At 44.1% G+C, this 17,897-nt stretch overlaps 1 long non-coding RNA gene across 1 annotated transcript in view; it reads right to left on the bottom strand.

The window, feature by feature from the left end:
• The window catches only part of LOC138268352 (uncharacterized), a 145,754-nt gene extending 132,400 nt beyond the window's left edge, over positions 1-13,354 (bottom strand). The window contains exon 1 of the long non-coding RNA XR_011199983.1: positions 13,240-13,354. This is a non-coding gene — a long non-coding RNA (uncharacterized lncRNA). The remainder of the gene's footprint in view (positions 1-13,239) is intronic.
• Between the last annotated feature and the right edge of the window lie 4,543 nt (positions 13,355-17,897).

The following is a 17,897-nucleotide window of genomic DNA, read 5'->3' as shown; positions in this document are numbered from 1 at the left end:
TATATAGATACATGATTACATAGCTAGGGAATATATGTGTATTAGGAAGATAATAATTAAGATTTGAAGTTGTAGTGTATAAAAACAGACTTTCAAGTGTTGCAGTATTTCAAGGAAATTTATTTGTGTATTTTTAATAACTCATTTTTTAATCTTATCCTCAATATTTCAATAGTGAAATGTTTGTAGATAAATAGTTAAGATAATATTTACCTTTTGTTAAAGATAAATTAAACAGAGATTCATAAACATCTAATCAAACAAGTTATATAGAAACTGTGCAATGAGCCCCGACCTCACCCCCCATATATTTAGCCCTTTATCCAGATCATGACGGAGAATAAGGGGCATCTAGACCACCTCTGCAATTTAACATGGAATGTTTGGGGAATTTTAGATAAAACTAAGGGGAGGGCGGTCCTTAATTATGCCAAAAATGAAGGCGCCCACATACTCATGCTGTAAGAGACATCCTTCATGGGCACCAAGACCCTGTGCTTAGCTCTATATGGTTACACACAAATATATCATTCGGGTTTCACACAAGGTTTAAGAGGCAGAGTGATACTTATACGTAAAACAATCCCCTTTCTCCCAACATATACATGACTTGACCACCATAGATATACTATTGTGACTGGATCTAATTATGGTGTTAATCTCAGCCTGTGTTGCGTCTATACCCCACCTCCTTTGGGGCAACGTTTGTTGATATTGTCACACAGCTCTGGGGTCCTACTCCTGAAGGACTTGTGGTGTTGGGTGGGGATTGGAATGATGTTATGGACACAACTGTGGACGAGAGCCGCCTGTGTGGCGGCAGTATGGCTCTCATAGGACCAAACTCGCCGCACTGTTTGAGTCACTGGGATTAGCGGACACATGGAGGATGCACTTCCCATCCCAACCAGGTTACACATACTACTCATCTACACATTGCTCCCTCTCCCAAACGGATTATCTTTTGTCCCTTTGAATCACACTCACCCTTTGATTTACACTCATAGGGTGGCTGACATGAAGCTCCAGTCAAGGGGCCTATCCAATCATTCCTCACTTCTGGCGAGATTTAATCTGGGACAGAGAAAATTGACAATCTGCTGGCGCATGTGGCTGTGGCACAATCAGTACACTGCGGAACGTACTACCATCTCGAAGGGTATAGCGGATTACTTTTGATATAACACAGAGTCAGTGACATCAGCCATTACATTGTGGGAGGCTTTTAATCCAGTGATATGAGGAATTGACATTAGCTATTGCACAGGGGAACGCAGGTGATGGGAACAGGAACAAAGGGAACTAGAGGTGCAGATCAGAGAGCTTGAGATCGGCGTGGACCGGGGAGCCTGGGAACCATAGCGACACTAGCTGGGCTTGGTGCAGCAATAATATAGCCAGTTTCTCCTGGGGGATGCCAGGTTGGTATGGAGGGCTACCCAGAGTAGAAGTTTTCAATGGGGAGACAAGTAAAGTAGACTCCTTCATAGATTGTACTAAAACGCTTCTAAAACACTTATTGTAACGCATATCAGGCTCCAGCAGGACAAATCTGTATCCCTGCGCCTTGTAAGTTATCATTTGAAGTATTTCTCCCACAGACCCCGCCATGTGGGCACGGGATGGCTGCCATGTGTGGCTGCACCTCCCATATAACGTAACATAATAAGATAAAACATTTTTAAATAAAAAAGATTGTTGTGTCAGGAGCAATCTAGCCAGCGTATTAATCTGAGAGATAAAGTCTGAAGAAGCATTTTTACAAATATTTACAGAATGTGAGAAGATCAAGATAAGCAGGAGAAGGCTTGCTTTGCTGTTTTGCCATTTTCTGGTTCTAGGGATTTCCAGAATTAGGTGGCTGTTTTGCTGGTATCAGTTTGAACACCACTAAATTGTAGTTTGTTGTTCAGGGTCGATAGTAGGTAGGCTAGTATGCATTCTCTTGTTTGTTATGCAAACCAATGGCAATGTGCTAAGGTGGCAGCGATTTGATCCAGTTTGTTGGCTCCTATAAACCAACTGTGCTGAGCCATTGAGGATCGTGTTACGAGGTGCAGCAGAAGATTTAGGATGCCTTCCAGACTTGCATTTGTTTCATTAAATCAATTACTGATCCTATGGAACAGTTACTGTTGGATCAGGTATTGCATTTTATTATTTGTTTACTTATTTACCGTTTATAAAGTGTTCCTGTAAGATCAAGAAGTGTTTTACATAGAACTCAGTTAAACCTGTATCACATATGTGAGAAAGTAGCCTCTTTCTAGCATGGTAACCCCCATTTTTGGCCTGTTTGTCAGTGTGTTTAGACTGTGTCCCTGGAGTCCTGCTAACCAGGACCCCAGTGCTTATACTCTCTCTGTTCCCAAATTTGTCACTACATACTGGTAACCCAGTATTTCACTCCAAATTGGCGTACTGGTCCTCTCTTATAAGTCCCTAGTATATGGTAACTAGGTACCTAGGGCATTGGGGTTCAATGGGATCCCTATGGGTTGCAGCATTACTTTTGCCACCCATCGGAAGCCCATGAAAAGGCTTCTACAGGGCTGCCATTGCAGCCTGTGTGAAATAGTGCATGCACTATTTCACAGCCATTTTCACTGCACCAGGTCACTTATAAGTCACCTATATGTCAAGGCTTTCAACCCTGAAGGCTGGGTGCAAAGTACCTGTGTGAGGGCACCCCTGTTCTAGCAGAGGTGCCCCCACATCGTCCAGGACCATTTACCCAGACTTCGTGAGTGCGGGGACGCCATTTTACGCGTGCACTGGACATAGGTCAATACCTATGTCCAGCTTCACAATGGTAACTCAGAATATGGCCATGTAAGGTGTTTAACAATTAGGAATTGTACCCCAATACTGATTCTAGCATTGGATTCACAATTCCATGCACTCTGGGTGCTCCACAGTGGACCCCTAGTACTGCCATACCAGCCTTCTGAGGATTTCCAGGCAGCCCCAGCTTCTGCCACTCATAGACAGGTTTCTGCCCTCCTGTTGCTTGAGCAGCTCAAGCGCAGGAAGGCAGAACAAAGGATTGCCTTTGGGAGAGGGGTGTTACATCCTCTCCCTTTGGAAATAGGTGTTACAGTCATGGGAGGGGTAGCCTCCAAGAGCCTCTGGAAATGCTTTGAAGGGTATAGATGGTGCCCTCCTTGTATAGTCAAGTCTACACCAGTCCAGGGACCCCCAGTCCCTGCTCTGGCACGAAACTGGACAAATGAGAGGAGAGTGACCACTCCCCTGTCCATCACCACCCCAGTGGGGGTGCTCAGAGCTCCTCCAGAGGGTCCCTGGGTTCTGCCTTCTTGTTTTCGGGATGGACAGGGAACTCTGGGAGCATCTGGTGTGGCCAGTGCCAGCAGGTGACGTCAGAGCCGTCCCCTGATAGGTGCTTACCTGGTTAGGTGACCAGTCCCCCTTTCAGGGCTATTTAGGGTCTCTTCTCCTAGCCTTTCTTCAGATTTGGATTGGAAGACTCCAGCAGGAATCCTCTGCATCCATTACTTCATCTTCTACCGATGGAACCGCAGCTGACCTCTCCAGGAACTCTACAAATTGCAACAAAGAAGAAAAGACGATTTCTGCAACCTTGTAACTTCAGCTCCTGCCAGCAACGGTTTGCAGGTCATGCATTCTCAGAGGACTACCTGTCTTCAGCCGGCACCAGAAGAACCAAAGGAATCTCCTGTGGAGTGACAGAGTCACTTCCCTGATTCAGTAGGCACCTCTCTGCAGCGACAACCGGTGGCGTGGTACCACTCTCCTGACAACGAGCGTAGATCCAGCAATACGGGTAGTGGACTAAAGTGACCCTGATAGTCCCAAGGTCCAGCTGTCCAACTTTGGTGCAGGTAAGAGCTTGCCTCCCCATGCAAGACAGTACCCCCTTGCACAGCGTGGCTTGCAGCTACCAAGGTTTGTGTATAATCTTTCACAAAGTTGTTCATGCACAGCACAGCTTAGGCCCCCATCACTCTATCCTGTGACGCACAGCTTCCTCCGGCTGTGTGGGATCCCATTGTGCCGTGCTGAGTGGGCTTCCATTTGCACCTTTTTTGTCCCCGTGCTGTGGGACTCCTGTGCATGCTGCCTGGTCTTCTAAGGGCTCTCTGAGTTGCTGAGAGCCCTCTCTGTCTCCTCCTCCTGGGTAAAGGTCACCCAGTCCCTCCTGGTCCGGGCAGCACCATTTTCTGCTAACTGTGAGTTTTGCATGTGCCAAGGCTTGTTGGTGGAATCCAGCAACGCAAACCAGACTGCAACCATCCATTTGGCGTGAGACACCTTCTGCACCAACCAGGAACCTGCATCTGTCTTCTTGGGTGCATTACTGACTTTGTCTTCTCACTGGTGGTTCCACTTGTGCACTTTCGTCTGGGTTAGCAGGGGCTCCTGTTCTTCCTGGACTCTTCAGTGCTTCTTGGACTTGGTCCCCTTCTCCAACAGGTCTTCAGGTCAAGAAATCCATTGTTGGTGTCTTGCAGTCTCTTCTGGTTCTTGCATAAGCTTCTATCATGACTTCTTGTGTATTTTAGGAAAGTTACTGTACTTTACTCATGCTTTCCTGGGCTCTGGGGTGGATTCTGTTACTTACCTTTGGTGTTTTCTTACACTCCCAGCACCCCTCCACACATTACACTTGCCTAGGTGGGAAACCGATATTCGCATTTCACTATTTTAGTATATGGTTTGTGTTCCCCCAGGCCCATTGCAACCTATTGTGATTTTCATTATTTGCACAGTTTTCTGACTGTTTACTTTCCTGTTTTTGGTTACTAATGTATATATTGTGTATCTTACTTATTTCATAAGGGAGTATATGCTCTAAGGTATTTTGGGCATTTGTGTAACCAAAATAAAGTACCTTTATTTTTGTAACACTGAGGAGTATTTTCTTTCTTGTGTGTGAGTACTGTGTGACAATAGTGGTGGTATTGCAAGAGCTTTGCATGTCTCCTAGTTCATCCTTGGCTGTTCTGCTACAGCTACCCCTAGACAGCCTGGCTTCTACAAACTGACCACATTTCACTAATAAAGGATAACTGGACCTGGTATAAGATGTAAGTACCTCTGGTACTCACTACAAACCAGGCTAACCTCCTACAACATGATACAAAATACAAGTTATAAACGGAAATAGATTTCAGAAATATACTGTGTGGAAGCAACAAAAGTGGTTACAGTTTGGGGCTGTAATCCAAATTTCTATACGTGGTTACTATATGTGGTTAATAATGCCTGTCACTATTTGGGTTCCTTAATAATCATGACAAAATGAGGCACTTTATAGTCATCGCTGAATACAGCTATTAACATTTATTAGGAGAGGTTATTATTCTTGGGTGATGCCATTAATGTTCATAACAATGACAAGCACAGTGCATTAATGTGTGATGGTATTAAAGCTCATTACTATAGCATGTCATTCATTCATATTTACTACTTGGGTCATTGATGCATATACTGCCTGGAGCCACTGATGAATACACTGAAGACTGTTATTATTACCTAAGCACTGATGCATTTTCTTACCAGAGGACACAGTCACATTACTGTTTGGTAAAACTGACGCTCTTTGTTGTTTGACAAAGCACGGTAAAACCCTATAATTCAGTGGAACTTATGAATGTGTACTGAGCACGTTGTTCTTCACTGGCCCTCACGGCACGTTTTTGTGACTTCAATTAATTTGATAAAGTTGTTATTTGCACACAAGTTCTGCATATTCCTTCAAGTAGGGACCTCTATTTCTTGTTCTGCATTATTGTCTGGTGTCATGGACACATGTTGCATATTTACTGACCTAGCAGTCCTTCCAATCCCACCTTACAGCACCCTCACTCTGATCCCAGGATGGGCATGTCTTTTGTGATATCCAGCTTTTGGACAGATGATCAGGCAAGAACAGCTATTGTGTTTGTAAATGCTTCCTTTTGAGAAGTTTTAATTTTTTAATTCCACAATTTCTAATGGGTGTGAGAAAGGGCCTCTTTTGACATGGTTAACCCCCCAGTTTTTGCCTGGTATTTGATGTGGTTTCAAAGTTGTTAGTGCCCAGTGCCCTTGCTAATCAGGTTCACTGGGCCATATCTCAAAAACTGTTGTGATGCATTGGCACAATTTGCAACATCTTAACCTGCCACTATCGCACTATAGGTCCCTAGTAAATGGTACTTAGGTACCCAGGGCATTGGGTACTGTCGCGTGGGCTCTCATTATCCTAAATGAGACTACTGGATTTCAAGGCAGCAGGATCGTTCACGGTGTGGGGGACTGAGTCTGACCCACTTGGAAGGACCTCTGTCACCCTAAATCCGGGTTTGCTCCGGCTAACTAGCAGTGCCTCATTTCTCCCAGAGGGAAGAGATGATGGGGCAGCCGAGCGCATGACATCTTTGGAACTTCTCAGGGAAGTCGTGGTCACTCAGATCCAAACCAACTCTCTCATTTACAGTATGATCTCATATACAAATGACAAAGGCAGTATACATTTTATATAATGTTTTAATAAAACGACTTCATTTTAGATAATAAGGCATGAGCCGCAATAACCAGAACCATACAACACAGTAGGATTGAAATAGTCACCAGGAGAGTAAAACATAAGAACAACGCTATCATGGTGTTTAATAATTTCTACTCTCCCTCTGCTAGTTCTATTTCGAGCACAGCACGTTAAGCTTTTAACTTGCCTTTCTGAATCCCTCGGGAGACATCACCCCTCATACCTGAGCAAAGGCCTGTGATCTGGTTCAGCATCTGCAATGAGGCAGTCAGCGTCTAGTTGTGGTTCCCTGGTCGGAATCTCCCTCTTGCGTGTATTGGGACAAGGAAGTGTTTTTATAACTAACATGTCAGCGTGATCACAAAATGCCCCTACGCAGGAATGCCAAAGACTAAACTCCTACCACGTCTATCAGCAATGTACCAGACTGTATCCTTGACGGAAGCACAGAGTGAACAAGAATGTGTTATGGAGAACTCCAGTGCTGAAGTAGGCTAAACAGTGTGATATGAAATATAAAACAAGACCGTAGAACTGGCTATTTGAAAAATAACAGTACGAAGCCTAATAAAAAGCATCAAGAGCAAAATGCACAGAGGCAATAAGCTGCGAGCAAAGGAATAAAATACATCCAGGGCAAAATGCACAAAGTACTAAAGCCTGAAGCTAATGCGCAAAGGATACGTAAAACTGACCACACTACAGTACTAAGGGTAAGCTCCTGAGGGCAGCAGCACAGATTGTGCCACCCTCAGGGACCATGCATTCATGTGCACCCAGGATTGCCATTGCAGGCTGAGTGTCCTGGTATAATCCTAAAATGCAAAACTGACATGGCACACAGCTTGTGTGCCCTGCCCACTACACACACCATGCAATAAAGGAAGTCACCTCTCTGGCAGGCCTTTCAGCCTTAAGGCTGGATGCACTATACTGAATGTGTGAATAGATGCGCGAGCAATATGCCCCTACTGTGTCCCAGCCAAACCTGGAACATAGTAAGTGAACAGAATAGCCATTTTATATGCATGTGCTGGACACTGATCAGTTTGAGTTTCACTGCTACATGATGGCTACTCTGCACCCTGGGTTGTTTGGTATCAAACAACTCAGGACAATGAACCCAGACTGGTACCAGTACTGGATTTATTGCAAAATGTACCCAGGGACCACATTAGAGGTGCATGTACAAAAGCTAACTAACCCTGGCATGGTTGTTGGCCGGTCACAACCAGACTGCCACCACCAGACAAGATTCTGGAGCCCTGGTGAGAAAGTCAATGCTCTCTGGGTCCACAGAACAAAGCTCTTCCTGGGCAGAGGTGTTACACCTCCACCCACAGGAATGTGCACAGCCCTGCCTACAAGCTTTAAGGGGCTTACCACACTTGAAACTCGAACGTCCTGCATTTTGTTGCAGCAGATGGCCACCCCCATTGCAAGGCCCCACTTGTGTGGGGAGAAGTGGAGGGAAAATGCACAAAGTACAGGAGGAGTGGCCACCCCCTAGAGCCCCACCCCCACGGTGTTGCATGCAAGGTGACCCCTCCATTTTATTTTCCTCCCTCTTGCATGGGAGGAAAATAGCCAATCAAGGATAGGGAAGTGGCCTCTGACCACCAGAAGTAGTCACATAGTGGGTGTAGCCACCCTAAGGTAGATGACCCTTTGGTCACTACTAGGTACTCCCCGAAGCACCCACTAAATTAAGTATTTAGTGGGCACCCTTAGACCTGCATATCAGACTCCAAGGACACAAGAAAACCAGCAACAAAGAAGACCTAGGGCTCAAGAACTGCATTCCTGCTGCACACAAAAAGGTGCCAAACCCTGCCTGCTGCACCCAAGCCTCAACAATCGCTGCTGATGGGTTGCATGGGCATTGGATGGACTCTACAAAACCCCAGAGGACCTCCAGCCTTCTGAAAATCACCAAAGATCTCCTTCCCGAGTAAAGACATCACTCCCTGCAACAAAGAAGCAAAGACCAGTGAAGTCCAGTTCACTGACCGGCCGCTGACCAAGGAACAGGACACACCAGTTGGACCAAATTCCACCCATTGGACCCGGATGACAAATCCTGCAAGTATGCCACGTTTGGGGTGCTGCAACTTCCAGTGTCTGAACCATGCAATAGCCCAAGGTACTGGTCCCCCAACTTTGGACACCCAGAAGAAAAGTCCACTCCAGACTCTCAAAAGACCAGAAGAAAGCCCCAGTCGAATGACTTTAGGACACATAAGAACCACCCTCCAGAGTGGCCCTGCTGACCTGCAATCCACCCTAAAAGTGACCTGCCTCCATGTTTCCAAGGGCACCTTTGTGCCCAGCTTTTGACTCCCCTATCTGCTCGTCAGATCTGGCCTCTCAGACCCAGAGAACCAGCTGTGCTTTAAGGGTCCCACACCCCTTGCAATCTCTACACTCCAAGGGGACCTGGCAGACACACCGAAAGTCCGCCTGTGCATTGCTTTTCCAAGTGGTGCCCCGCAGTGGTCGTGCTCTAGCTCCAAGGACTTTTCAGCATCTGCTCCTGCCGAAACCGGGAGCTGCCCGAACTTCCCATGCTCGTCCACAGGACATCTCAACGATCTTGACCTATAAACAAAGGAGGCAATAGTAAACACATTGTCTGATTTAATTTTTTTAATGTTTTCTCCCATTGATTCACATGATGCGTAATTACGCATAAAAGACTATTTTTGCTAAACTTTGAAAAATCATAACTTAAAAAGTACTTGACCATTTTCGATATCTTGGCCTTAAACGTTTTTATAAAAATCTGAAGTATGTTTGTAAATTAGTCTTGAATTATTCCTTTGAGTGTGTGTCTTCATTTATTGATATTGTGAGTACAACAAATGCTTAGCACTTCTCCAAGTTTGGCCTAATTGCTCAACAAAGCCACCATAAACATTAGAGCATTAGGTGGTCTAGTTTTTCTTTACCTTTGAAAAACAATGTGTGGTCGCCCGTACCCTCAGGTGATTATGTCCCATATGTACTCTGCCATAAAATTACCAAGGACCTGAGTCACAATCCACCTGAGCACCTAACTTGACCAAAGCAAAATTCACACTTTATGGTTGGACACTGGTATTTTAAATGAATACAATGTGAACTTAGTTATTTGTAATATTATATAGTTTTGGGGTTTTTGTTACATGGGAGTAAATCTTTTCCAAGGGATGCGGAGTGGGTGTTTTAGAGTGAGAAAGACTTGCAGAATAGATGAGCATTAACAGATATGCGAGTTTCTGGGTATTAACAAATGTTTGTAAGGCACGTCTCCTTCCTAAACACAACCAGCAGGGGACAGGGAAAACCAGTATCTATTGTGGGAAGGAGGAGGGATCACTTCAAAAATGTTTGGATTATAGGCTAAAGTTTATTTTCTGGACGGAAATAAAGTTTAGCCTGGGATAATGCGTTCTAGTAAATGGTTGCACATGCTAAAATACACATTAGAAATATTTACATATGTCTAAATACTAACGTGCAATTGAATGCATGTGTCTCTCCCAGTTTCCCTCATTTACCTGTTGGCATTTTGAAATCTATGAACCCAGAATCTATGGGTCGAGAATAACACATTTCTTGAGTTTCGTTTAACTATATTCAGACAATAGCACACTCATTTGCAAAGCCAGAACCTTATGAGTGGTACAAGTAAAATACATCAATAATACCGGACACAGATCGGTACGGCACAGTACGGTAATTCTAGAAAGCAGTTCTTCGAAATACAGCAAAACTGTAAATGCTCCTACTGGAAAGAGTATGCAAAAATGAGTTATAGAATGCAGAACATCTGACTCAATGATTTATCCAATGTGAACAATGAGTGAGTATGGTCACCAAACAGAAACAATGCACTAGCACATAGTTAAGCTTCAATGAACAGAATACCAGGACCAGAAGACATTCTGCAAATCAGCTTAGGTTAGATGACTCTCTCATACGTGGCAAGATTCCTGATATGATGACTCTATAAGAAAAGCTTGTTCCAAACCAAGAATGATTTACCGCCACGTTTCAGCCTGAAATCAGGACCAGACAGTTGCTATTGCAAAGAGGAGAAAAGAGATCACACAGAGGCATGTTTAAGCAATCTGCCTAAAATCAGTCAGAACCAAGGTTATAAAGTGTGTTTGAACCACACAAAGTGATTTAAGGGCTCAGTTAGAAAAAGGTGGGTGGTCCAGTAGCCCACCAGGTTAGAAGAAACTACAGCCTCTGCTACCCTGGTGGAAAACCATCTACTATATGAACAGATCACAACAAGGCAGATAGCACACGTTCTATCTTGGGTGAAGCCTTCATTGTGGTGGCTCACTGATGTCACTTATCTTTGCTGAATTAGCACCATGCTGGCTTCATCTGTTCATCAAAGGTTTTTGTTTTCTAAAAACAAACACCGAAACCAGAAATTTTGTTTTCAGAAATGAAAAACACAATGGATTTTGTGTGCTGAGTTTTCTTCCTGATTGGGTGAGTAAATTGACCTATTTCCTACCTGGGACCACCACACCACGATCCAGACAGTGCTGGTTGACCATTACTGTGTCCTAGCAGCTGCATGGAGATCAGGCTGCAAGGTCAAGGGTTTACGCTGGTGGAGCCAGCTATGGATGTGCTGAGGTAAGCCTAATGGTAGCTACTTCTCAGTAAAGAACAGGGGAACTGGAACTTTGGTGGTACAGTACACTGCCGATGTAGGTGAAACATGTGCTATGCCAAACAGAAAACTATCTTTTCGCCACTCCTTTCTCTTCTTTACCCTCCTGTCTTTGACACACCTTTTTGTTGTTCAGCACAGCTTACCATCACTGCCTCACCCCTCCCCCATGTTTGCTCCTCATCCTCCTCTGTGCTCCATTCCTCTCTCACTCACCACTCACATCAACACATATCACCCCCACTATGAGACTGACAAGTCGAAACTGGACATCGATGAATGCAAAAAATATTTTTGTGACTGCAAACAAGTGCATTAACAATAGGGCAATCAACAGGGAACCTCTGGGACCTATTTAGGGCAAGTAACGTGATTAATTCACAATCATTTTTCAGCGTTTTTGAGTGTGTTTAATTAATTGCAACTAGTAAATGCTGAATATAGTCAAGCTAGAAGAGGTGGAAGGTCAGGCAAAATACCACAAAACAGACAATTAGCGCCGGTACGCACCCATAACATCAGGGGCTGTCTCACCTAAGGTGACTACTGGGAGCGGTATGTTAAGGCAGTCTCCTCCACACTTTGTGGCTCCCTGGTGTATTTTGTAGTTAAAGACCTGCAGCAATGCTAGCTTACCACCTTAGACAGTGGTACAGGGTGGCTTGCCACTGGAACGTTCAATGCATGTGCTGCTTTTGGCTGGAAGCAGAGCAGCATTTTGTTGACACATCTAAATAAAACAGCAGAACATAAGAGGATACCAACTACCTTCACAACAAAATTAAAACAAGGCAACAAAACAGAATGCAATACAACAACCGTGGTACAGAACAATAAAATCACATTGCAGTGATGCAGCACAAAGCACAACATAAAAAACATAGAACACTTCACCAACACAAAAAAAACTGCTGCATAACACCATTCACAAATGTTTTTGTCGAACATTACCACCTCGAGAATATTATTTTCACAATACGGTGGCAAACTGTGTTTGGTGCAACCATTGCTCCAATTTACCAGCAAGAACATGAAATAGCGCCAGTCAAACAGGTTTTGTATGGTCCAAAAACTCTAACTCTCACTTGGTACCATCAGACTATGTGGGGGAGGAGAGGGGAGCTTTACGCACCTCCAGCAGTTTTCTGTAATACCTATTCTCGATGGGGCTTAGCTCACTGGGATTAATAAAGTCCACAACCAAGCCCATGAAAACTGCCAAATAAAGTGACCTTCTTGCTTGTTTACACTGTTGGTGCAAATTGAGTTATTAACAATTTCTAAGAATAATTTGTGGTTTCACAGCATCCCTAAGAGTACACCATTCCTACAATATAACTGAGGGTGCCACTTCCAGTTAGAAAACACATGTATACGTTTAAACAAACGATGCTTTAACATTTATCTAAACATAACTGCATGTGTGATCTTTCTGTACCGCTGGCATAAATATAATTAAGAATAATAATTTTTAAACCTTTTGCAGAGAACGCAGGCTTCTACCTTCAAGAGCAAGTAGTTTCCCCATGACAAAAACAGAAAGAAAAATTCAATGTGAAACAAAATACAAATGCGAAAACTAATCACAACCATAATTCAATTGAATTTATTTGCATAAATTAATAGAAACTATGGCAAAATTGTACACAAACAACAATTGCATTAGCTGTACAAACAATTACCCCAAAGACACAAAACTAGTCCCAACCACTTGTGAATGTTGATCAGCATGCGGCCTCGGTGCAATATTTGTATACCTGAAACTACGTATTCTGCGTCGTTTTGTATCGTTTTTCATACTCATGCTTTCCTCGCACCCAAATGTAACACTCCTGCTCTGCTCACATGCACGCAGAAAATGTGAGATCCTGTAGTTGCATCAGGCTTTGCCTGACCAACAATGTTTTTAGTTAGCCTCGAAAGTGACATTGCTTGATGCTAACAGATTGAACAAAAAATTAGCCAAGTGAATTCATCATCTATTTCAATCCTTCTCTGGGCACCTGATACAACAGCTTCACTCTCGGAAATTAACAGGTTCACTTACCGATTAGTGCACAAAGGAGACAGCGCCAAAGAAAAGACTTCATTTTTACTGAAAACTCATTTTTCCCACAAAGAACAAAACGAGCAATGTTTCTCTAAAATAACAATGAAGCAGAGTGGAGCTGCAGATTAGTGCTGACACCCCAGTCCAAATAGGAAGTGGTTTTAAGCACATCACGTGTCAAGAGTGCCCTGGTCGTTGGGACATCTCCAGTCAGTTCCCACTTTCAAACCAATAGTTTTTATTTTGAAAGCCAACCTCCTGCTGCGTACCCGGCTTAATGTTTCAATTTTCCCTACTTTGAGATGGCGCGAGAAGCATTAAACCATGGAGTGCTATTGGCTAAAAAGACTAAGGGGGTTATTACAACTTTGGAGGGGGTGTTAATCTGTCCCAAAAGTGACGGTAAAGTGACGGATATACCACCAGCCGTATTATGAGTCCATTATATCCTATGGAACTCGTAATACGGCTGGTTGTATATCTGTCACATTTGGGACGGATTAACACCTCCTCCAAAGTTGTAATAACCCCCTAAGGCCCATATTTATACTTTTTTGACGTAAACCAGCGCCGGCGGACCCAATACATAAGAGGTCTTAAGGCAGCCTCGTTGTGGATCTCATTTAGGGCTAGATCGAATCTAAGGGGTAAAAGTGGAGTTCTTGTTGGTAAACGCAGAAAATTATGCATAAAGCGATTTTCCACCGTCGTCAGGCAACTAGAGTTTCTATGCCCCCATAGTTCAGCACCATATATTGAGGTGGCCACAGCCGCAACCTTGTATACGGTGATGGCGGGGGAAATCACTCCTTCCGTAGTGTTAGCAATTTTCCTCGCTATCACGGCTGACCTCTGTCGAAGGATGGACACACTCTTCTCAATCTGTGCCGTCCACCGTTGGGCATCCGATATCCTAATCCCCAAGTAGTCGAACTGACTGACTCTCTCTATCGGTTGGCCTACCAAGGTCATTTTCCCCCTAAAGGACTTATGAAGATTAAAAGCCATAAATTTAATCTTAGAAGAATTTATCTCTAGGCCCCTCTTTATACAAAATTTAGAAAAGGCATCAAGTTAATTTTGAAGGCCCATTGGGGTTCGTGAGATCAATAAGGTGTCATCTGCAAACATTAGGATAGGAACAGAAGTACCTGCTAGCTTAGGGGCGTCATGATTGCAGTGCATCAGCTGGTCAACCGCACCTTTGATGTAAAGTTTGAACAGCGTGGGGGCCAGAACACACTCCTGTCTAACCCCCCTGTCATTTTGTTTTGATTTTGAGTTCATTTTCTTATTGTAAGTACTTGATTTGGTTTTTAAAACCATCAAAGTGTACATCAAAATAAAATCAAAAGAATAAGCATACGGTCATCCAAACCCAATTTGTGCCCGATTGCCATAGAAATAAACTTCACAACAGTAATCAATAGAGATATAATAACAGAGAACAAGTACTGCTATAACCCTTACAAGATTAGGTCTTAAAGGATACATTAAAGTCTCTCGCAGCTACGACTTTTGCTTGTGGCGGATACTTTCCTATATATTCGTCCAACATAGCCATGACAAATGACTAATTACAGCCAATAACGGATCTGGTATAGACGTTACACAAAGCCACAACCAATCCAGAGGTAAATCGAAGTAAAAGGCCCATTAAATCAGAGGAGTCTACTATCAGTGCCCTGTGCGTACAAGCAATATTCATTTTCACCTGTAGCAGCAACCCCCCAATAGTCTGTCCACTAGTGGGGGAGTAGGGGGTTACCTCCATATTATACAAAACATAGCCATTTATTAACACCTTCTCCACCACCCATGTCTCCTGGCATAGGCAAATGTCATACTTCCTTGTAAAGGAAAGCCATCCAGGATTGATAAGTTTAGAGGCAATCCCAGTCAAATTCCAAGAAATCATTGGGTGGCCATTTTGTGGCTCAAATATCTCCTCTGGCTCATAATCCTTGCCCCGTTGTTCAGTTGATGTTTCAATGCAACTACAAATAAGATCTAGTTCAGCCACTGATGTCTCTGAACTTATTGACTTAATATTATTGTGAAGGGGCAGTCAATCGAAATCTGCTAGGCCAGACAGAGGGAAAAAACGGTTATGGATAGGAATGGGGCCAGGGAAGGCAATATAACTAGTCCTGTGTCCAGATGATCTGCCTTCATTGGAGTAACGTGGGCGGTACAAGAACCCTAATGGCAATGCACGATACTATTGCCATTATCCCTGAAAGTGATCACAATGCAGGCTCCTTTACAATGTTTAGGAGAGTGACCAAGCATGTTCACTCTGTGGGTCATTATTATGTCAATCACAAGATGTATTGGCCAGTTGGAGTTCTTCTTACACCAGTGGGCTGCCTTGAACCTTAGGCTATCCAAAGCCTTAGGAATGCCATCCTCCAATGGGAGAACACTCTCCAAATAATGACGTATGGAGCACACTCTGGAGGGAAGTGCTTAGAATGGCTCTCTCATTAAGAAGAGTCTTGTATCCGAAGACGGCAGCCAGGGTCAATATTTACTGGAGCAGGCTGGCCCCCAGAGGTTTCTATGTTAGTCAGGCACCTGTTAGTAACAGGTGCAGAAAAAAAAGCTCAGGTTCTGGTCGTGGAGCATTAATAGTGTCTTTGGGGGCAGGAGTGCTGAAGCGGAAGAGGCAGCTGGCATCTCTGGGCTCTGCTTAAGGATTGGAGCACTGATCCTACCCAGCTCAACTTCAATAGATGCCACGCAATTGTAGATGGGCTCTAATCTGCTCTTCATGGCTTCAATAACGTTGATACATAGATCCCTGATAGGCTCTAGAATCAAACCCTTGAGCCTAGCATCCAAGAACCCCTCTACCCCTTCAATAGGAACAGTAGTACGTAGCTTCTCTGATTTGGTAGAAAACTCGGCCCTCTTTTATTTTACCATGGGGCCCCTTAAGGCAGTACCACATGATTTGCTATTAGTCAGTGTTGGTGTCCTGTGGCTATCAGCAAACTTCGGCTCTTCCTTCAACTCTGTACTGATCAAAGAAACTGCAGAAATGCCATTGCACTCAGCCATATTTAGACTCTGGCATGCCTCAGAAAAGCCATGTTCGGTGGAGGGCAATGAAGGTGACTCCAGTAACAGGGCACTAGATGTTGGTGGCAATAAGGGGGGAGGGGGTCGAGTGGAATGACAGGTGACGTTCCTCCAATGCTATTTCCTTCCCAATTACACAAACCACTGCCTGCAAGAATCCCTCCATTGTAGCATCTGGAGGTGTTTTAGAGAAGGGGTAGGCGGTGAACTCCGCTTGCAGAGTTTGCAGAGTTTTTCTCACTCGGCGTTCCGCTTAGAGCACAGAGTTTTTTATGTTGCGTACACTTGTCCATGGTTAGTTGACAAATGCAAGCAAAGAAAATCTTACTCAAGACCACCTCCCGGTGAGATTTCTCAATGCAAGCGGTCGCAGATGGTTGTGACCCCTCGCGCTGAGAAATCTTCAGTTCCCTTTGAGGTAGCTGCTGCTCAAGTAGAAAATCAACTTGAGCGGCAGAAAAGAAGCAGCGCCCTCTTGTGCTGTGCAGGGAGCGGGACAAACACCTGGAGCTAAAAATCAGCGCAAACTAACACACTCCAACGTTTGCAGAGCTCTGCATATGTCAGTAAAAATTTTTGGCCACTTTACGGAGCAAAGCGCAACTCCATGAACTACGCACAGGCCTATTTTAGAGCCACCTCCCCCCCCCCCCCAGGCCTTTCGTTTTCCCATCAGACCAACGGTGAAAATTGAGCAGCAAGAATGAAGAAAACATGCAAGAGTCACAATACCTTTTACTGTGGTTGAAAGGGACAAGCCAAACACCCAAGTTAGTTTTTTAAGAAAGTGGGCATGGAACCGATGTACAAAACACCGGCGCTGCGGGATGCTAGTGGGCTTTATAGAGCATTGTTCTTTGGCCCCACCTCTCTTGGATGCGATGCAGCTGGGGAAGAAGTCCCACCCCAGCCAAGCACCTGAGTTCGTTTGCAGGCAGGGAACTGCTGTGATTTAGCTTGATTTGATATTTTCAGATCCATATCACTTTCATAGTGCATCTCCCAACTCAAGAAAGGCCCACAAATTAAAAAAAGGTACAAAAAGAAGATATCTGTGACAGGTTGCACTAGATGCTTTCAACAGTTTCTCACTAATTAGTCGGGCAAAAAATAAATTACAATTAATGAATTGAGAGTGAACACACTAGGGTTGCTCTTTGAGATCTTTCCCTAACCTAGAGGGGCAACACTATGTAATTTTACCCACTAGGTTATCCTGGATCATAGAGTCCTCTTTCAGATACCTTCCGTATATTAACAAGCTCCATCTTGAACCTCAAGAGAGCTCTTTGATATTCTCAAAAAATAAAGCCTCATGGGTGAGCGTGTGTCGAAAAAGTTAGCGATGCATTGATTCCTTACTCGCAAGTGAGGCCGCATGTCGTTTCTTCTCCAATCGGGTAGGCACTGCTTCGTTTTTTCTCCCTCAAGAGAGCGATGCATCGATTTCCAGATGGGGCACCTCGGATCCGTTCAAATTCATGATGATTTTGACACCCAGCAATGATGCTTGTGGAATCCGGCCGGACATTGATGGAAAACCGCGATGCATGGGGTTTGCATTGTTTTCA

Source organism: Pleurodeles waltl, chromosome 12 (assembly GCF_031143425.1).
Source record: "Pleurodeles waltl isolate 20211129_DDA chromosome 12, aPleWal1.hap1.20221129, whole genome shotgun sequence".
In the NCBI taxonomy this organism is placed as follows: domain Eukaryota; kingdom Metazoa; phylum Chordata; class Amphibia; order Caudata; family Salamandridae; genus Pleurodeles; species Pleurodeles waltl.
The sequence above is the reverse complement of the archived record's forward strand: the minus strand, read 5'-3'. Positions and strand labels throughout refer to the sequence as shown.